Raw genomic sequence first — 22298 nt, 5'->3', positions numbered from 1 at the left:
TATGTCCATATAATCTTTCCATGAAGAGGGACCTAGGCATATTTCCCAATCAATATACATAATTTCCAAAGCGTCTTGGGGAATGTGCATCTCTCTGCTCACAGTTTTACATTCTCTGGGAAATGTGCATATTCTCTGGTCCATAGCCACAACCTCCAAGAAACATGCCTTTTTTCCAATTTCTTGTTCAGAAGTGTGCAAGGTGTGCTCCCTGGGCTGCTCCTGTCCCACTGCTTCATGTTACATCACCCACAGCATACTGTCCCACTGAACAGCTGGGCAGTGGGTGGGTGGGGACTCCAGACTTTTTTCTGGATGTCATGTTCTATCTATTTATAGATTGCCGTGGACTTTGTCTATGAGCAGTGAAGTCTAGATGTAAAAATATTGTGCTTTTATGAGTCACAGTCATCTTAGAAGAAGCATTCTCTCTTGTACAGTGGTACCTTGGGTTAAGTACCTTGGGTTAATTCGTTCCAGAGGTCCGTTCTTAACCTGAAACTGTTCTTAACCTGAAGCACCACTTTAGCTGATGGGGCCTCCCGCTGCTGCCGCATCGCCGGAGCATGATTTCTGTTCTCATCCTGAAGCAAAGTTCTTAACCTGAAGCACTATTTCTGGGTTAGCGCAGTCTGTAACCTGAAGAGTATGTAACCTGAAGCGTATGTAACCCGAGGTATCACTGTATGTGAAAGAGAGCAGAATGACTGTACTAATATGGTGCTGCCATGCCAGGCAGGGCAGCAGCCAATGCCCAGCCAATCAGCAAGGAACCACCCTCCAAGAGTACCTCTGATTGGCCCATTTGAAGTTGCCCTCTTTGGCTGGAAGCCAGCCCCTCAATCCCATTGGCTGTATAGGAATTTCCCACCAACCTCCAGTGAGTGAATGTGTTCTGGCTGCCAGGGATGCAGGCAGGGTGCGAGGGGCCCCAACCGTCGCCCTCTGTGAAATTGGCGAGCGGCCTCTCTACTAATCACTCTACTAATATGGTGCCTGCCTGAGGTTTTTGTGGTAAAAATAGTTTAATTACTTGCTTGCAAAATAAATAAAACAATTCACCGTTTTTTAATTGATCACACTAACAGCAGTTAGCATCAGCAACAGTAGTAGTTTTGGATTGTATCCAGCTGTGCACCTCTGCCAACCAAAATATTTTTTCAATCCAGAGGAGTTCTGTGTGAGCAGAAATGAGGGGAAGCCATTTTCACTGAATCTAGTGGAGATCCCGCTCTCCAGATATGCTCCACAAGGCTGAAGAATCTTTGGAACACCATGCAAGTTGGTGTGGGGTGCTTTGAGACAAAGGTGGAATACTATAATGTAAAAATTATCTCCCTTCCTGTCCATTCACAGGAGTCAATGCTGAATCGAAGGGCCTTTTTCCAGAGAAGAGACATAGTTGGATACAATGCATCAAAGTATATAGTCTGTCAACATGTCTTGAAAAATCCCTTAAACCATTTGGATTTTGTATTGTTTTTTGTTCTATGTTTATATTTTTGGAAATCAAATAAAAAATATAGAAAAGAAAGAAAAATCCCATAAACCTTTGCAGCACATAAAATCTACATATAATAGTCTATCAATAAATCAGATAATTACAGTCTTAACTTTTACTTTCACTACTGTGGTTTTGGGGCAAGAGATATTAATTTAGATGTGAAAGTCTCTTCACCATGAAACAGATTTTCTGCTGTATAATGTTGTAGGAACCTAAAATCCTATTGTCCCTTCAATGGTGTTTCTAATGTCACAGTGTGTGATTTTACACAGGCATGGTCATAAGACATATTTTGGCTTAAATCTACGTCCTTGAAGTAAGTCTCATTGAATTGTATAGGCCAATATAGCACTATAAAGCATGTATCTGTCCAATACAGTTTTTTTAGACTGAACTGTAAGATGTGAATTTCAAGTCACTCTGGGTATGATCTAGCTTCCTGGAAAAGGTGTGTGGAGGGCAGATTGCAAATTGACATGAATACTCTCACTGTAAATTCCAAGCTTTCCACAGTGAAAGTCTTCTGCTTGTTCAGAACTCTCTCAGTGTGTGCACTGGGATTTTCTTGTGCACACAGGAGATGAGGGTTTGGATTGAGGTGTCTAATATATCAAATGAAATCATGACACCTTGAGATATGTATAGATAGACAGATAGACATGTGATTGTGCCTGTCTCTCAGTATGTCTATATAAAAGTAATTATACTTTAATTGCCCTTTAACAGTTTATCATAAATGCAACACTGGTATTCTGGTCTGGTATATTGCTGCTGCTGCTGTTGTTATTTAGATTTATATCCCGCCCTTCAAAAGAAGCCCAGCATGGTAAATACATCAGCAGTAAAACTATCCATTTAAAACTTCCAAAAACAGTGAAACCAAACTTCAAAAGAAGATTACAAATGCCTAAAAGAAATTACCTACTCTAAAAACTACCATTTTAGGACTGTCAGGAACAGATCTTCCAGCCACTAAATACCTGCATGAACATGAATGTTTTTAATTTTTTCCTAAAAGTTAATATTGTGGGAGACTTGACACACCTCACTAGGGAGGACATGCCACAGACAGGGAGCCACCACCAATATGGCCTTGTCACATATCATTGCCACCAGGCCAGGGCAACCCCCAGTGGTGGCACCTCCAATAGGGCCCTATTGATTGTGGGGCCCATAAACACCAACTTGAAAAAAAATATTGGGGGGCTGCCCCTGCTACCCACCATTCTCTCCCCCCCCATCCCTGCACTCAGCAAAGTGGTCATAAGATCCCAACACTTCGCATTGGTCAATATTTTTATGGTAGCACCCAAATCTCTGCATGTGACAGATAAACTAGGAGACACTCTTCATTCTGGCTTTTTTGCTTTCCATGTTCGGACAATGTGGTCTTCACAGTTGCTTAGACTACCTCAGCAGACACAGACCACAATACAAACCTTTCTCCATAATGGTGTTAGTTCTGTTTTTAAAATACCAACAAGTGACTGAGTAAAACCTTAAACTATGGTGGTTTTTTATTTTAAAAAATTAAGGATTCCTAGGCTTAAGGTTTTATTTGAGTTTAAGTTTTATTAGCTGCCAATGTAAGATAATTGTGTCAATAAAGAAATGTCACAGAAGAAGAAGAAATGAATGCCATGTATATCATGCACAGAACTGAGTCAAAATTACAGAGCTTTCTCTTTTGTAAAAGAGAAGCTTTGTAAAAGAGAAGAAATGAAAGGCAGAAAACCTTAGGTATATTAAAATTATCCATTGGCAAAGAGACTGCCTACAGCTCACTGTAGCTGAACTTATCCTGAGGTAAGGTTTTTTTTTAACAGATGTATTGTAAGCTTTGGTTTCAGGAACGTCAACCCTGACCACAGTAGCAAGGGCTCATGGGAAAAAGTAATAATAAGATTAATTATGGTTCTGCTTGTAATGAAAGAAGACTTATTGACAAGGAAGAGAGGATATACCTGGGACAGGTAAAATTTGAAAAAAGAGATAAAGACACTGGTGTCCAAACCCCCTTTTTTATTTTCTTTCTACTGATTTAGAAAAAGAAAGAAGGGAAAATGAGTAAATTGGGGTGGAGGCGGAATCCATGCTGCCCAACATACTAAAGCCAAACTGTGGAATTTGCAATTTGTTACAGTCAGGCTGCAAGAGGTCATTGAAAAAATAATTCAGCGGGACTTTCAAAGAACTGGATATAATTTTATAAGCTTTTAACATTTGCTCTTATGTGGGTGACTAGAATGATACAAGGGAGTTTAGACCAAATGCATTAGGCAAGAAGCTGATTACCTGCTGGGGTTAGCAGGGAACGGTATCCCATGTCATTACTCAATTGGCTAGATGGATTATGAAAGGTGTCATCGTGCATGCCTTCAGGCAACCAATGTTCCTTGGCCCTGCCAGAGGCGGATTCTACACTTAACAGACAGGAAGTAATTAGCATCCAAAGCTGAATATTACTTAAACTGATTTTTCCCTTCTGGTTTATACATTCTTTTTGAGGAGATAACTAGAACAGCTCAGAGCAAAGGGTTTAATTTTTTTTTTTAAGGGGGAGGAAAAAACCCAGGGCATTAAGCATTTTACTTTGCTTCAAACTCCCTTTTCCCAAGATCATCCTGACCAAGGAAATAAGCTACCACTTTTAACAGCCACAGAAATGTATGGTCACCATTTAAAGGCTACGACATGGCTTGCTGATGCCACTGCCAAATTAATTTCCTCTTATTCATTTAACACCCGACTCCATTGACTTCAGGAACCAAGGTAAGATAAGTCAAATCTGATGAGGCACTTACTAGAGATGAGTGTTTACCCTTCCAGCATGATAGCATCTGTATTTGAAATACTCTAGCTCTCTGTGCTAGCCTACTGTCAGACTCTATTGACAACACCCTTAATTGTTGGGTTCTCTGCATTACTGTGCTTCTCTCTCTTGCACACGTATATTTAATATATCCTGCTTCTGCTTTCAACTCATCCACAAACCTGTCAATTTCCAGATATGCTGCTCTCCCTCTGAATGTCTACATTTCTGATGATATTGAGATAACTCACACGAAAGGTATGGCATCCTATTTCAAATATGACACTGTTCAAGGCTGCCAGCCTATTTCAGGAGTTGTATGTGTATGGGGTTTTTTCTTTTTTCTTTAAAGATGAGTTTATCCACATGGAATGATATTTCAACAAAAGCATGTGGAAACATTAAGGGATGACCAACTCAATAGTCCTGGATGGCTTCCACTTACATGAACATTATTCCCAGTAGTAAATAGCGATTACTTTTATTTTCACAGCTTTAGCCTCACCTCTCCTGCACATTATTATTTCGCGTGCAGCTTCCTATACAAATTGTGGGGGAAATAATGAGTGATATTGTTTACAATAGGATTATTTTCTAGTCACTCTCATGACACCATACTTTTTGTTTTTTGTTTTTACGTTTAATATAAGTGTATTGCAATCCCACACTGTTCTTCTATTTAGCCTGGATGTCTACAAAAAGCAGGTAGAGAACATGAGGTGCAATCCACATTCCTTTGAGTCCACCATAGATTCTGGTTTATACTTAATAAGCACAGGAAGGCACTCACAACCCTTTAAACATTAAAATAACAAGAATTTTATTTCATGGCTCTTTCCTTCTGCCTGCTTGTGTGGCACTTTCACCACTTAGGCACTTTATATTATTATTAAAGTAAACCCACTGATGTCCCACATCACATTGAAGCACTATAGTGGCACAAATCACATTGTCCTGAATATGCCTTATGTCACATGAGAAGAATAAAACTGTTCTATATATTCCCTTATCTAAAGTCCCTCCCAGTTTCTTATGGTGAGTTCATGCACAGTGAGGCAACATGTATTAAGATGCCCAATGTTATGTGATGTCATCACACTGTGAGGATCACTGCCTCCAGAAATGGCCATCATAGATGTGGTGTGCGCAAGTGGGGGAGATTACAAAATCCACATCATAAGGAGTTTGGCCTTACCATCAGTCTATCAAAGACCAGTATGCTGGGTCAAGACATCGCCAGCACTCCATGCACCAGCATTGGTAACCACATATTTGAGATATTTGAGGTGGTAGACAATTTTGTCCACCTGGGTTCCCTCATAACCATCAGCTTCTTCATCACTGCTGAGCTGGCCAGGTGTACTGGCAAGGCAGCTATGGCAATGGCTCACCTTTCCCAAAGGGAATGGGAGAATGCTAACAACCAATACCAAGATGGAGGTCACCAGGTAGTGAGATGTGGGCAACTTAGAAATGTCAGGAGCGACACCTCAGCGCCTTCCACATGTACTGCATCAGGAAGATTTTGGAGATCACATGGCAAGACAGAGTCTCAAAGAAAAACTGGTCACCAGTCATGAATATTTTGAAGGAAAAAGTCAATGTTTTTTCCTTCAAAGTTGCCCTTCATAGCTATTGCCATACAAATGAATGCATAGAGGAGGGATGGGAGTGGCTCAGGGTCTCAGTGTGCTATTTGAATGGCTGTGGAACCAGATCAATTCACCTAGTATAGGTTGTGATGCCGAACAGCATAGCATGGAATCCCCCCCCCCCGCGGGTGCCATTGTGCCACTTTCTGCTTACACTAAAACAATACAGAAAGGGGCAGGATAAGAATGCTGAACTGGACTATCCATAGTCCTCTAGCTCTTTTCTCCCCCATTGTCCTGCATGCTGAACAGGTTGACTGTCAATGACTTAAAACAACTAGAGAAAAATGAGAAGTTGTCTCTGCATTGCCCTCCATTTATTTTTGTATTGTCTCATCGGTCTTCTATTTATTTTTGCATTGTCCTCCATACTGAATAGGTTGCCTGCCAATGACTTAAGCCACCCATAAACCTTCCAAAATATATCAGAATCCACACAGACCCTTCCAAATGCACAGTAAAATGAAGTGTCGTATAGCTACATACCATTCTAGTCTCTTTGTTTCCCCCAGTTATTTTTGTTTGGGTCTTGTTTAAGACATAGAAGAAGACTGCTTCTTTGCAGTTATTTAAAAAGCGATTAAAGTGCACACAATAAACACAGAAAACACAAAGAGATCTTATTGGCATTTCCCTTAATTTGTGGAGGTGGAGGAACGGCCTGGAAATACTCTTGCCGACAAATTAGACAGATCTAAACAGCTGTAAAGAGAATAGCTAATTATGTGATTTAAATGACTCCATATTTATTCATTTCATGCCCCATCATGTCATATACATCTGTAATCATGTAAAGACACATCAGGGTACATTTGGAAAGCCCTGCAGGGTAATTTTATGCACAAATCCCAGAAATAATGACATTTATGAAAAGCTCCAACATAGCCTATTGTGCCGTACACATCAAGGTGGTATTACTTTCTCCATTCTTAGGGATTTTTGCCTTCATCCCATTTGAAATCATGTTCCTCCAAAGGGTGTGTGTGTGTGTGTGTGTGTGTGTGTGTGTGTGAAAGAGAGGGAGAGAAGGAGAGGGAGGGGGAATGGATGTTCCAGGTCTCTTCCTGCATTTTTTCTGTCTCTTAACACTTAAAAACATGGTTAATGTGGCATAAAATGTCGGAAACAGCCATTTTTAATTTTCTGGAAGTGTGGCTGCTTAATTTTAATGATCTGATGGGTGTGTGTTTTCCTGTTCCTGTGAACATTTGCAGTCTGCTTTGTCAGTTAACAATAACCATATTTTGCAACAGACATGCATAACATCTGTGTTTTCTTGATGGTAGTACAGGCACTTATACATTGCCAAAGAAAAGGAAATGGGTTACCAAAAAAGAGAGAGAGAGAGAGAGAGAGAAGAGAACAAGGTGCTATAATATAAAATTTCAATCAACACGCATACATACAATCACTCACCCAATCTCACTCATTCCCATCTACACAACTGCTACAACCATTCATTACCTCAAATATTACCTCTGTCAACCACTCAAACAGAAACCACTCACACTCAACAATATTACGACCTACATAAAAAGGGTCACTGCCAAGCATACATGGGTAAGATACTTTAAAATATCTGAAGCACTAATGGACTCATGGTCCACACCAGCTGAACTATGTAATTCTCCTCTATAAATAAATATGATACAAACCTCTATAGTGAAGATGCCTTTGAGTAGGCCATATATGTGCCTGCCACATCTGCAGTCCAGGGGTTCACTGCTATTGGGCAACTTCAAGGTCCTTGCTGTCCTTTCTTATGATTCATTAATGGACTTCAATGTCTGTACACTAATGCGCAAAGCATGAGAAATAAACAAGATGAGCTTGAGCTCTTGGTACAGCAAACTAAATATGACATAATAGGCATCACTGAAACTTGGTGGGATAAGTCCCATGATTGGAATGTAATAATGGAGGGATACAATCTATTTCAGAGAAACAGACCAGACAAGAAAGGAGGAGGAGTGGCGTTATATGTCAGGGATGTGTATACCTGTGAAGAGATCCAAGATTTATAAAAGGATGTCACATAGAGGAGGGAGAAAGGTTGTTTTCTGCTGCTCCAGAGAAGCGGACACGGAGCAATGGATCCAAACTACAAGAAAGAAGATTCCACCTAAACATTAGGAAGAACTTCCTGACAGTAAGAGCTGTTCGACAGTGGAATTTGCTGCCAAGGAGTGTGGTGGAGTCTCCTTCTTTGGAGGTCTTTAAGCAGAGGCTTGACAACCATATGTCAGGAGTGCTCTGATGGTGTTTCCTGCTTGGCAGGGGGTTGGACTCGATGGCCCTTGTGGTCTCTTCCAACTCTATGATTCTATGATTCTATTCTATGATTGTCTTTAAATCAGACCTGGACCAGATAGCCCTTCAAAAACAGGATGCTTCAAACAGAGGACTGTCCTCTGCAAAGTAGGACACAGGACTTCCCTATCTAAATTGACTGCACTAGAAAATGCTATTTTGCACTGGGGGGGGGTGCTTATCCTAAGCTACCCTTTACTGTCTGAAATCACATTTAGCAAATTTTGGCTTTTTTGTGCATTTGAAAAAGAAAGGGAAGCTAACCTTAACTTTGATACAATTGTACATTGATTCTAGAAAAAAATGCAAAACCGCAACTGTCCTAAAGTATGGTTCTTAGGTGCTACACATTTTTTCTCTCTCTGAAAAGGTGTCTTGTGAAACTACCATTCGGTACCTCATCCAGCAAGCCCTTCCCTTCCTCACAAATGCAAATAAACGCCGCTGCAGCCAACCATAGACAACCAACCACATCCTGGGCCCCAATCCCTCTCACAACCAAGGAAATGTAACAAGGGACTAGAAAGAGAACGTATCCAGTTGATGCTGACACAAAACCCCACACATACACTGTAAAAAAATTAAATTTCACCACTCCTCCTCTCACCGTCCCCCTTATTCCTGACCTTATAATGTACTCGACGCTAATGTATCATAGCAAATGTAACTGATCTGTAGGAAAGAATGTACAACCAGGAAGAAGAAACAAGGCATTTACTTTTGTAAACCAAAAAAATCTTTAATAAAAAAGTATTTAAAAAGAAAAATTTCCCCATGATTATCAAGCATCTTTATTAGTTTAGGAAAGGAAGTCTATTGTGCTATTAAGGGCTCACTTTCACTGACTTCAACAATTATTCTCCCCAAATGCTTGACCATGGTTGCATTGTGATCATCATTGAAGACCCCTCTTTATGTGCCTCCATCACAAGAGGTCCGGAGGGTGGCAACACAAGAATGGGTGATTGCGCAAGTGGCTCCCCGCTTGTGGAATGCCCTTTCCAAGGAGGCTCGCCTGGTGCCTTTGTTACATATCTTTACATATCCTGTATACCTGAAGGAGCGTCTCCATCCTTCAGCCCAGACACTGAGGTCCAGCGCCAAGGACCTTCTGGCGTTTCCCTCTCTGCGAGAAGTGAGGCTACAGGGAACAAGGCAGAGGGCCTTCTCGGTAGTGGCGCCCGCTCTGTGGAATGCCCTCCCATCAAATGTCAAGGAAATAAACAACTACCTGACTTTTAGAAGACATCTGAAGGTAGCCCTGTTTAGGGAAGTTTTTAATGTTTAATGCTGTATTGTGTTTTTAATATTTGATTGGGAATCACCCAGAGTGGATGGGGAAACCTAGCCAGATAGGCAGGGTATAAATAAACAAACAAGTATTATTATTATTATTATTATTATTATTATTATTATTATTATAAAAAACATTACAGTGGTACCTCTGGATGCAAACGGGATCCATTCCGGAGCCCCGTTCGCATCCTGAAGCGAATGCAACCCGCATCTGCCCTTGCGCGGGTCGTGATTCGCTGCTTCCGCACATGCACATGACGTCATTTTGAGCATCTGTGCATGCGTGAGAGCCGAAACGGGGAAGTAACACATTCAATTACTTCTGGGTTACCACGGAGCGCAACCCAAAAACGCTCAACCTGAAGCTACTTCAACCCAAGCTATGACTGTACTCTTCTCCCAGGCGTTTGGCTCATTAAACAATATATTATCTTGTGTGGAGCAGGGTATTGCCTTTGTTTGTTATTATGGTATATATTTGTTTCATATATTGTAAACCACCTTGTGATTTTTGGATTAAAGGCAGTATCAAAATTTGATTAATAATAATAATAATGTCCTTTTTCTCTGCATTTTATTATTTTATTATTTATTTATTTATTTATTTATTTTTGTATTGGTGTTGTTGCGATACAAGGTTAAAACTGAACTTTTGGGGAAATAAGCTCCACACTAGTTTTTAACTTCTTAGTTACAGCATAAACAATTTTGTTTGTTTTATGTCTTTTGGTATCCTCTTGTTCACTGCATCGTTAACATCTTTCCCACCCCTCTTCTGAAACAAAAAAATTTCATGCCTGGTGTTCTACCTAGATTTTCTGTTAATTTGTCTTTTACATAGCCCATTAGCACTCTGCATGGAGGAATAGTAAAGAGGAAGGTCACTGCCTTCCCCTTCCCTCAGCCTGGCCCTCACATCTTCGCCACCAGTGGGTTGTGGGGGAAGTTGGCTGGCACTATGTGCCTCCCTGCCAAAAAATAAATAAATGCCCCAGCTTAAAATGTGGCTGTCCTATCTAACATGGAAAACTGACGGCAGGGCTAAGGCCCACCCTCTCATAGGAATTTGGTTTCATTGCCCAAATTAGCACATTGAAGCCCACTTCTAAGGTGCCTACAGCCAATCGGTGAAAATCTACCTCACTATTTGGAAATCACGGCACTAGGGCTTTGGAAATCGCTAATTCAAGTGGCTTGGAGCTCAAAAAATCATGTTGAGTTTAATGTTCTTTACTGTCACCCATTGGTCTAATGACCAACTCCACTGAAATATCAACAACAAAATTGCAACAATGATATTGTACAACTGAGATGCCATCTGCCAACAGGAAATCAATGAGTGCTGTCAAAATCCCATTCAAAAACACAACCCTAGGATTTCCAAGTATGGGCAAAGTTGCAGTCATTCTCAGGCTACATTACATATTGTCACAGAAGAAGAAGAGTTTGGATTTGATATCCCGCTTTATCACTACCCGAAGGAGTCTCAAAGCGGCTAACATTCTCCTTTCCCTTCCTCCCCCACAACAAACACTCTGTGAGGAGAGTGGGGCTGAGAGACTTCAAAGAAGTGTGACTAGCCCAAGGTCACCCAGCAGCTGCTTCGGGAGGAGCAGAGACGCGAACCTGGTTCACCAGATTACGAGTCTACCGCTCTTAACCACTACACCACACAGATCTCAATCGCTATCATGCGGAAAGAACTTTGCCTAGTCGTCTCCCTATCTTTTGCTTTAGATACTTCAGAGAACGTAAAGGACTGCATACAGTTCCTTCACGTCCTGTGCCACATGTAAAAGAGCCCAAGATGTGTGTCGAACTGTGAGACATGATTGGTGCCAATGGTATGTTTATTTGCTAATGGAAACAACAGAAGCAAGAACTAAAATGACATACCCAAGGCACCACAGCAAGGGGGAACCCATTTTGGAGATTTTGAAGTACCCTACCACCCAATCAATAACTATTGATGATAAAAACACTATTTTATTTTCATTTAGTCTGCATAAGAATCAGAATTGTCCAGAGGCAGAGAGGAGGACTAGAAATGGTCAGGCTGGGAATTAAGTGTGGCCCATTAACAAGTATCAATCTTTAAAATGGGAACAGAGTTTCTTATGTGGATCAATAATAGAACAAAGGCTGCAAAGTGCAATACAAAACAGAAAGTTGCTACATAAATTATCAATAAAAAGTAGGTATTTCAACATGATTTTTTTAAAAAAAGTTTTAAATGCCTCATGGAAAATCATAGTTGTGTTTTTTTATATATATAAAAAATTAAATTCTACCAACGTATATCCTATTTTATAAAGCTTTTAAAATATACATAAATAGGGAATAATTGTAATGCTGTTTTAAAGTTTTTAAAGCATTTTATCTTTTCCCTTGGTAGAAAGCAAGTGTATCACATATATATAACAATCTGTGAGATGGAAGCATTCTGCATATCTTTTGTTCTTGCAGAATTGTGCCAATACTAAGTTGAAACATTTTTAATAAGACCTGCTCTGCTTGTGAGAAGAAAAGCTCTAATAATAATCTGAACTGTTGGTATTTAGAGAAACTGAAATTATATGAGTCTGATCAGCTATGAAAGTCTGGATATGCTAACAATTCATTCATTATGGTAAAATGCCCCCCACCCCATTACAGCTATTTTTCTATTGTTAATAATCTGTCAGCATTTTCATTTCCAATCCTGATTATCAGCAGTTTGCAGAAAAATGTCTCCAAAAGTACTCAGATTTTTGATGCTGTCAGGAGAAAATAGAGAAATTTTTTTTGCAGAAAATTAAATGACTACAAATGCATTATGGAAGAATAAAATGGTGTGTTAATGGTTTGAGAATACTTGCTACATGTCAGTATTCCCCCCCTTTCATGGGAGGAAAAGGAGAATAAAATTCATCCAAATTTCACATATTCCATAGCATTGTTTTATTTCAAGCACCCTGGTGGCTTGCTTGTGTTAGTTAACTTGCCTTGGGTCACTAGTATTACTCTGAAAACATAAGGCCTTGTTCTCTTGGGGTATAGCGCCATAAACATCTTCAAGAAAACGCAAGTGGTAAGTACTGTGTCAGTACTGACACATTCTTCACTCAAGTCTATGACAACTATTGAGGTTGTGCTTAAACCTTTAGAAATCCTAAAATGTGCCTTACTAAGCAGGATGCAAGAACTTTGGGCCAACATAGTATTTGTTCCTTTTCAATGGATTTTGGCGTTGGTTGGTTTTTTGTTATGTGTATATATTGTACATCACGATCCACCCACATGTATGGATGAGGGAGAATTTTGGTTAAGTTCAGATTTATAGGTGAACTCATGTAATTCGCACTTTCCAAAACAATACACAACCTGAGACAGTCATCCTTCAAAATTCCCATTTCTCTTAATTTTTCAGGGCAGTTCTCCAGCAAAGTAATGGGTACAAAAATGCATACGGTGGGGTAAAAATTCACATTCATTCATTCAACCTTTATTGGCATGATTTGGACAATAAAAATCATAAAAGAGAGAGAGAGAGAGAGAGAGAGAGAGAGAGAGAGAGAGAGAGAAACCATGCATAAAACATTGGTAATCCAGACATATTAAGCACATAAAACGTACACATAAAGACTCAGCAGTCACCACTAAGTAAAATATAAGTAGTTTCAAATTTGACTTTTAAAATCTCTGCCAAATTCACATATTAGTCAAAATAGTGCATTATATAGGGGGAAATTGTTTTGCAAAAATGTGTACATTGGGATAAATTTCCACCAAAATGCTGGTGGATTTTAATGTGAACTTCTTTAAAAAAAAATTGCAAACCGATGTGGAAATGTGGAGAACCGTATTTAAGAATGGAAAAATGAGAAACTGAGAGAAACCTAAATTGACAGATTTGCCCCTCCAGTTTTCTCTTGATCATCTGAATTTGTAAAACTCCTATTTTCCTTAATGGCCACCCACCTGTAAAATGAAAAGCCTTATCAAATAGAGGAGATCAATAAAACAATGTGTGGGACCACCCTAAACAAGTGAAGTATTTGGTTGCAACAGGAAGAACCACAGGAGAACTATGGAACAGTCTGTTTCTGTTTCTCATTCTCACCCAGGGCATATGGCCAAATCCCTTGATCAGCTTGATTATCAGCCATTCACAGTCACATCATGCATAGAAATAGAGCTAGTTTAAAGATACTCAGAAATGAAAATTTTCCAGGAACTTTGAAGTCTTGCCCATGAGATATATAAAGAAGATCTGAACAGCAGAAAACATTTTCATGCTGAAAATTCAAGCCTTGTTCTTTCTGTATTGGCCAGACACTGTAGTCTTGGCTGGAGAATCTATGTATGGGCAGCTCTTGTTCAATGCAAAATTTATTGGAGCCAGCACCTCTGTGTGGCAGAGTCTGGGATGAGAGACCTTTGTGCTCAAGGAACTTTCTTTTCCATAGCTGACACTATGTAGCGGGCTGGGGAAGGTTTCATATAAGACTCAAAGACAAAGTGAAATAATCATCTCAGTCAATAGCCATTAACGACCTACAGTATCACAGAAGCACCATGCAAAAAAACGAAGTGAGTATATAATTGCCTTTCTGAGATTTTATCATTGTTTTAATAACACTTCCTTTTAAGAAGGGTTTTAAGATCAGATGGAATAAAGTGTTCTTTTTCTTGAAGATCCATCATATTTGCAATTCCAGTTCAGTTATATGGTGAAAAATCTTGCAACATGCCTTGCGACAGAGAGTTCCAAGCCTAGCTGTTTTAGAGTTGTCTGTCAAGGCCATGCTTTTCTCCCTAAGATATATAAAGCCTGGCATTCATTCTCCTATTATTTAACGCTGCGCTTAAAAGAAGAAGCAGGTCGGAAGAGCCTTATTAATGTCAAGACAGTAATGCTAATTGCACTCTTCTTATTTCTTTGGTTTCCCCTCCCCTCTGTAATTATATTGTGAAACAAAAAATGAATATTCCCATTGATTATGAAATATGGTGCCTAAAAGCATTTAGTTCATCTCAAATGGAAAAGGCAGAGTATTGCCAAAAGGGGGATATATTGTCTCCCATATGTTGCCAACCAACCTCCAAAATTTCTGCTTTCAACCTATACAACCTTAAATGACTCAAGCCCGTTATATTTACAATCATGTATTCTCCCATAGGCCCTTCCCTGTTCAGTTAGCTTATTCATTCATTCATTTATTTGTATAGTTATTTTTAAAATCACTTTCTAAACCACTTAATATTTTAAAATCTCTAAGTGAATTTTAAAATACAACATAAAAACACTAAAATGATATCCTAAAATCAGAGGTACAAACATACGTTCACTAAAATGGTACCATAAAACAAGACAAGGACAGACGTTCAGAGCAGTCTTATGGCTTAGAGAAAAACTAGGCAAAAAGATGTCTTCTGACGAGATGACTCAAGCAATGAATGAATGATGCTTCACATACAGGAATTCCCATCAGCCCTGACCATTGGCCATGTTCACTGAGGCTGATGGGAGCTTCAGTCCAGCATCTGGATTGGCTACCTTGGTCTTGGTTCTTAACATTCCCCTCTACCTGATGTTTCTGTGCTCCTAGGCTGACTGAACTTCCAGCTGTGGCATCTGCTGGGTGCACAGCTACTCTGTATCCCGACCTCCTTTCTCCAAATGAAGACAGATCTCCACTACAGTTCACTACCCCACTACCCCAAACCTTAGTGATGAGGTGCAGGATGAAATTAAAAAGAACGAACTCCTAGTGAAAGCCTAATATTTAACACTGAAATACAGTTACAACTTCAGTTTATCAAGGAACTATTACCACAAACATTATCTAGTGTATTCTGGAGGTGCTTCGGGCACATTGAGCTCACTAAATTCTCCTAAACTCATGACAAAAATATTAATCATCAAACCTTATCAATGTAATGTGTGAATTCTAGACTGTTTCATACACTGTGAATTAACAGTGAAATCATGCACATGTTTCCTTAGATGCCATGGCTTTCCAGTAGCAGCAAAACTGGATGCCCTCATCTTTCTCTCCTTCAATAAAACATGTATCAGTCTCTACAGCCACAGTGGGTGTTGTAACTCTCTAATGGTTTGACTTTACTCTTGAAGGCACAATCTCTCACTGTTTCCCAAGACAGATGCATCCCAACAACAAAAATTCCTTAGTAACTACATTTCAGATTATAGTGTTATAGCCAATGGTGTACTCCCACTCAAAAGTCATTGTCTTTGCTCAGTCATGCAATGGAAAGGGCTTGTACATGGGGCACTTACAAGAAAGCTCAGAATTTTTCTTCTGAGAAGGTATCACCTTCCCATATTGCGACTGACACTCTAGAGTGAATTACAGAAGCATTCCCATTGTACTTTGCCATTTTGATTTGGAAAAAGTTCTTGAATTAGGGTGATCACATTTTTATGGTAGGTTGCTGGATACAAATTTCACAGGATCTAAGTGGAATGTTTCGTTCCTGTTGCTGGCATCCGTGTCCTAAAATATTCACCTGTCTCCCTACCTGCAAAACTATCTTGCAACATGAAGATGTATAGTATCTTTCCCATTTACCTGCTGGTGCAGCAAGCCTTAGGACTGGGCCGTTGGTCAGGCCAAGGTCCCACAGGGAGCTGGAACAATTTGGATTGATTCAGAGCCATAGGGAGCTTTAAAGAAACATAGAAAAACACTGTACATGTAATTTTATTAGATTTGGATGTTTAATGGGTCATATTTAACTTGTCAACCCAAGCACTATGGTGCTGATGTAGAAACAAAGTATTAATTTGCTTTGATTTTATTTTTAAAGGTTTGAATGCTTGCATTATATAAAATCCTGCATGCAACATTTATAATTTTTGTAGTTTATTTTTATTGATATTGAAAACAGCTATAGAGAGAGTGCACATGTACATGTTGGTGTGTAATACACGTATATAAACTGCCATAGCCACACTGTCTATTTAAAATGTCATGGTGTTTATTACAGCTATAAACATCTAATGGTTGAGTATTGAATACACGGTTGTTTATTAAATCCGGCAAGATTTAATTAAACAATTCTTCTGCTTTAAATATAACATTTTCTCATTTTCTGTAATCTTAGAAAGGATTTCCATTGTTCTCTTTTAAATCTTTGAAATTTCCATCAGTTTCCCTTTCAAAATTCCATGTGCTGAGAAATTGTAGCGGGGCGGGGGGGGGGGTGACATGACAAGCAGGTAATTAAATAAATGTTTTGAAATATCCTTGTTATGGAAGAACTCCATTCAGTTCGTGTCTTGGAATATGTCTTTTGATTCCATTACAACGAAGAAAGTGTAATTAAGAAAGAAAGAGAGTTGCCCCAGATAAGTAAATCAATAATAATAATAAAAAATCACCACCAAATTGATTTCCTCTCTTGGGATTTGTTTTTCTCTTAGATTCATGAGTATGGTTATTATCAGACCTGGAAAGCTCTTTCTCTATTCAAATTAAGCATCACATTATTAGAGATTCCTAGATAAAAGAACACACTACATCTGCACACATCTGCATTCTCAGCATCACATTACTGTGGTATACCAAGCGATTGCAATGTGTACTCCTCTTCTGCAAGGAGCAGTGTTAAATTATCACTTAAATACAAAACATATCTTTGGTTCAAACCCACTATCAATGCCATGCTTTTACCCACAAGATTTATGACATGTATCCAACCTACCAATTTTGTACTGTTTCATGGCTAAATGAGTGGAGTACGTTTAATGCATGCGACACAATATTCAAAACAGTGGCTGCTCTTTATTATTTCTTGCTTTAGATCTGAATGATTATCACCGGTATCCTCATTTTTGTGATCCTTCTGGATCAGAACCTTTTCTGTTAACCACCTGGTGCTGTGATGCTCTGCTCTAAACTGATTAATTTTACACAAACAGCATAACACTGCATACCCTTAACCTCAAGTGACTATAAGGTAAAATGGGAAATGGTATTTAGTCCTAACAAATGCATTGTCCTCTAATTTCTCAGGGCCCTTAGGCTTTCATTAACCCATTCCATCTTCAAAGCAATAAAAGGTCCATTTCTTTCTCTAAATGCCATTCATAAAAGCAAACAAAAACACCCTTCATTCCGTGAATAAATACACCCCCCTGCCAAGCCCATATTGGCATACACCGAAAATTCTAATGATAAAGTACAGTAATAAAGAATATAGTGCAGGATGTAAGATCATAGTGTTTGGTAATCCATGTTGTACGAGTTCAATGGCATCTCATTTACATGTTGCTCATGTTTATGCAAGTTACTGGCAAATGCAGCAGTAGTGGCCATTGCAATCAGCTATACAGGAAAAGGCTGCAAATGGCAGCTACTGTCTACATAGTAATGCATTTTTTCCATTTAGAAACAAAAGCAGCAACCAAGATATACAAATATCTGGCAGGAAAACCCAGTACAATTTGCTTTGGGAGTGAAAACAAAAAAGAGAGAATCACATATTTTAACACACACACCCTCCTGATATGTTCAATCCAGCCTTCTTCTCCTTTTTTAAAAAAAAAGAAAAAAAAGAAATGGCTTTTATGTTATAGGAATTCTGCTGGTGATGAAAACACCATACAGCCAATCAAACTGTGATGCTATAGAGCCATCCAAAGTAGAAGCCTAGCTAGTGTTTAAAATAACCCTGATGAATTATTCATTGAGAGTTGATGTTTATGCAAATTTCCAAAGCGTATGCCCACCTGACCGCCATGGGTTAATGATAGTAAGGGGGGGCAAAAACCCAAAACCATGCATACGAAAACCAAAACCTAAAGCAAACCACCAATCTTTAAGCATTCTCCAGAACCTATATAATCAAATGATAATACTCTTTCATTAAATACATAAAAAGAATTACAACCCTTACCTGCTTAGCTTTGTAGGGCCCTCAGATTTTCTGGATGAAATAACTGTGGTGCAACCAATAAAACTGAACTGAAAAGCTGATTAAGGGCACTTACTTAATGCAAAGCCACTCACTGAATATTCATATGATGCCTGTGTTTATGCAAATTAAGGCAAAAGAAAGCCCAAGGGGATTGGTTGCCATAGACCACAAATACTGTGTACAGCAGGAAGGGGGGGGGGGACTGAGAGAGAGAGAATGGTAACAAATAAATCTTGAAATTCATAGCTCGGAAATAGCAATGTGGAGTAGAGTAAAATATCAGAAGTCTAACATGAATTACTGTTTTAAGGAGCTTTATCTAATCATATCATTTTAGGCCTATCAGATATTTGCCTGCCGTGCAGTAATCTATAATTATCATCATTCCAAGAGGTGCTGTCAGAAGTGTGTTCAATGTTATTTATTCTGTAACTATTTATGTAAGCAAGGTCCTTAAGCATATCAAGTAGGAGGGGGAGGGGAGAATCATAATTACAACAGAACTGCTGGTGTAAGTACAGTGGGAACAAAACCCATAGGCAAATGCCACCCTTTATTAAGGGTGACTTTTCAAGCAAAATGATCCTAAAAACTGGTGTGTCAGCAGGAGACTGCTGAGGAGGGATTTAGGTCTTGACTTTCTTAATTTGGATGCAAAGAATGCTTTGTTTCCGACGTGCCTTTATTTTCTTTGATGTTCCTAGCCTTCTGCACTGATACGTCGCTTCATTCCCCCCCCCCCCCATACCATTCAAAGGGCTTTTCCAGAGAGGGGGGAAACTATTTATAGATTACGTTTGAAGGCTACACCAAAAATTCTGTCTTGTTCAGGGACAGACTGTATTTGCATATGTTCTTGTTAGTAGCCCCATGATGTTAATAACATTTGATACGTTTTCAAATTGGAATGCTGCGGTGTACCAGCTCGACTGCTTTTCTGATAGGCAAGAAATGTAAGATGACACAAAGTGTTCCTCCCCTTTAGATAATTGCATATGACTTAGCCTTACCTTTTCCATTCCAGTCAATACAAAATTCAGATTTTGATTCGATGATCCCCATTAGGGGCAATCCATTATTAAACCTGATCACTGTTATCTAAAACTTTGGGAGATTTCAGAAACTGATATGTGCATGGTTTGCTCCTCCTTTCCTGTTTGTGGGTACACAAATGGCATTAATAGCCCCGTTTCTCAATCATTAGTCAAATGCTGTGTCTTATGGTCGCTTAAAGATTATTGCACCAGCAAACAATTTCCTACTGAGAGCCAATAATGGTGGTATGATACCTATATTCTATTTTGCTACTTTTAAAACCTGCACATCTAGTATCCAGTTATTTCTACTGCCATCTGTTGGCATCTGGCAACACTTCACAGAATTGTGTGTACCTGGCTGACTTCTATTCAAGGAAAAAGCAACTTTGGGAAGGGTGTTTGCATTGAAGAAGTGGTAGGAGGGAATGTTTGACCATTCCAACTGCTGCCACTTTTCTGTTCCAAATCACTTTCAGTCAAGCTGCTTTCCCCCACCTGGTAGAGAGCCAGAAAATATGCTTCACCTCTTCAAATGGTATTGGAACTTCATAAAGGAGGGGGAAGCAGCAATTCACAAGTACCTTAGAAGAGCCCTACTGAATCAGACTACAATCTTATCTAGTCCAGCGCCCTGTTCCCCCAAAGTGGCCAAACAGATGCCTCCTTGAAGCCCACACACCAGAAATGAGAGCAACAGCCCTCTCCTACAGCTGTCCCCCAGAGACTGTCAGTTTGCATTTCTTAGCACATAAAGTATTGATCTGATGTGTTGAGATCTTTCCTGTTCTGCTTGGTTCAAGAGTGTTCTGGAAGGTTCTTGTTTGGGTTATTCCTTCTGAGAAGCTGAGTACAGCTGGTTTAAACTGGTTCTGTTATCTTTCTGTCAAGGTCATGCTGGCTATAATAGTAAGGCCAGGAGGAGCCTGGGTTTCACTTACTTTCTCTTTCTATCTCTGTTTTGGTGTTCTGTTCTGTATGCTATAGTGTTAAGGTCTTATTATAAGTATTGTAAATTTTACTGTAAGTGCTGCAACTGGATTTTTATGCACTGTGCCAATCCTGATTGTACTGGATTTGTGACCATTATGCTTATTTGCCTTCAGTAGCAGTAAAGCTCTGCTGGATGAAGTACAATTGCCTTTGGTCTATTTTTTGGGAACTCTGCATCGTGCTTAAGTTTTTTCCTCCCCAGAAGGGAGCAACAGAGACTGGTATTGAGACATAGTGCCTCTGATCCTACAGATAACATATGGCCATGCTGACTAGTAGCCTGATAGGTGTGAAGAACTTTTTCATTGGGCTGGTGGAAATTCGTTGCAATTTCTGCAGCTACCCTTAGGACATAGCACACTTCTTTATAGACTGCATGGGACGCGGGTGGTGCTGTGGGTAAAACCTCAGTGCCTAGGACTTGCCAATTGCATGGTCAGCGGTTCAAATCCCTGCGGCGGGGTGCGCTCCCGTCTTTCGGTCCCAGCTCCTGCCCACCTAGCACCCCTAAGTGCAAGTAGATAAATAGGTACCGCTTTATAGCGGGAAGGTAAACGGCGTTTCCGTGTGCTGCGCTGGTGCTGGCTCGCCAGAGCAGCTTCGTCACGCTGGCCACGTGACCCGGAAGTGTCTCCGGACAGCGCCGGCCCCCGGCCTCTTAAGTGAGATGGGCGCACAACCCTAGAGTCGGACACGACTGGCCCGTATGGGCAGGGGTACCTTTACCTTTACCTTACAGACTGCAGGGGCAGAAGAAGAAGCTTATATCTGCCCATGGTAGGGTTGCCATATGTCCTTTTATTCCAGGACACAACCTCTTTTTCATGAGTAGAGTCATCATAGCGATCGATAGTTAAAAGTAGAACTTAGCAAATGTGTCCTCTTTTCTGCTCTTCAAAATATGGCAACCCTACCATGTAAGTGTGATGATGAAGAAGAAAAACATAAATGGGAGAAATAAGTGGAAAGGAATCATGCTGATCAAAGACAGAATAGAAGTGTGGACCCAAGGGATGTGTGCATAGCAAAAAATTGTTGTTGTTGTTTAGTCATTTAGTCGTGTCTGACTCTTCGTGACCCCATGGACTAGAGCACACCAGGCACTCCTGTCTTCCACTGTCTCTCGCAGTTTGGTCAGACTCATGTTTGTAGCTTCGAGAACACTGTCCAACCATCTCGTCCTCTGTCGTCCCCTTCTCCTTGTGCCCTCAATCTTTCCCAACATCAGGGTCTTTTCCAGCGAGTCTTCTCTTCTCATGAGGTGGCCAAAGTATTGGAGCCTCAGCTTCACGATCTGTCCTTCCAGTGAGCACTCAGGGCTAATTTCCTTAAGAATGGATGCGTTTGATCTTCTTGCAGTCCATGGGACTCTCAAGAGTCTCCTCCAGCACCATAATTCAAAAGCATCAATTCCGGAGGCGGCGCCATCGGTAATGGTGGATTCCCTCTAGTTCTGAGGGAGTAGCTCCGCGGAAATCGGGTCTTGCTGCTACGGCGAAGCGGGGACCCCTTTGAAATCACAGGCGGGTGAAGCCTGTGACCGTGGGACTCGGCGGGCACCTTTAGCGCCCCCCCAATCGGCGAGGGAACCCTGTAAGGGGCTCCAGAGCGAAACGGGGAGCCTGGCGCGGTGCTGAGAGTCAATTGCTTCTTCCGTGGAGTGAAGCCACACAGCTGTTGCCAGAGAGTGCTGACCTTTTTCCTGTGACAATTTGGCTACTAAACAACTACCCGTGAGTAGGTCAAGTTTAAAGATCGGGGAATTTAAGAAA

At 40.2% G+C, this 22298-nt stretch overlaps 1 long non-coding RNA gene across 2 annotated transcripts in view; it reads right to left on the bottom strand.

Moving 5' to 3' along the window:
- The window catches only part of LOC128422999 (uncharacterized), an 81361-nt gene extending 62768 nt beyond the window's left edge, over nt 1–18593 (bottom strand). For both annotated transcript variants that reach the window (XR_008332639.1, XR_008332640.1), the window contains exon 1: nt 18479–18593. This is a non-coding gene — a long non-coding RNA (uncharacterized LOC128422999). The remainder of the gene's footprint in view (nt 1–18478) is intronic.
- Between the last annotated feature and the right edge of the window lie 3705 nt (nt 18594–22298).

The sequence above is a fragment of the Podarcis raffonei genome, chromosome 11, assembly GCF_027172205.1.
Source record: "Podarcis raffonei isolate rPodRaf1 chromosome 11, rPodRaf1.pri, whole genome shotgun sequence".
Taxonomy (NCBI): domain Eukaryota; kingdom Metazoa; phylum Chordata; class Lepidosauria; order Squamata; family Lacertidae; genus Podarcis; species Podarcis raffonei.
The sequence above is the reverse complement of the archived record's forward strand: the minus strand, read 5'-3'. Positions and strand labels throughout refer to the sequence as shown.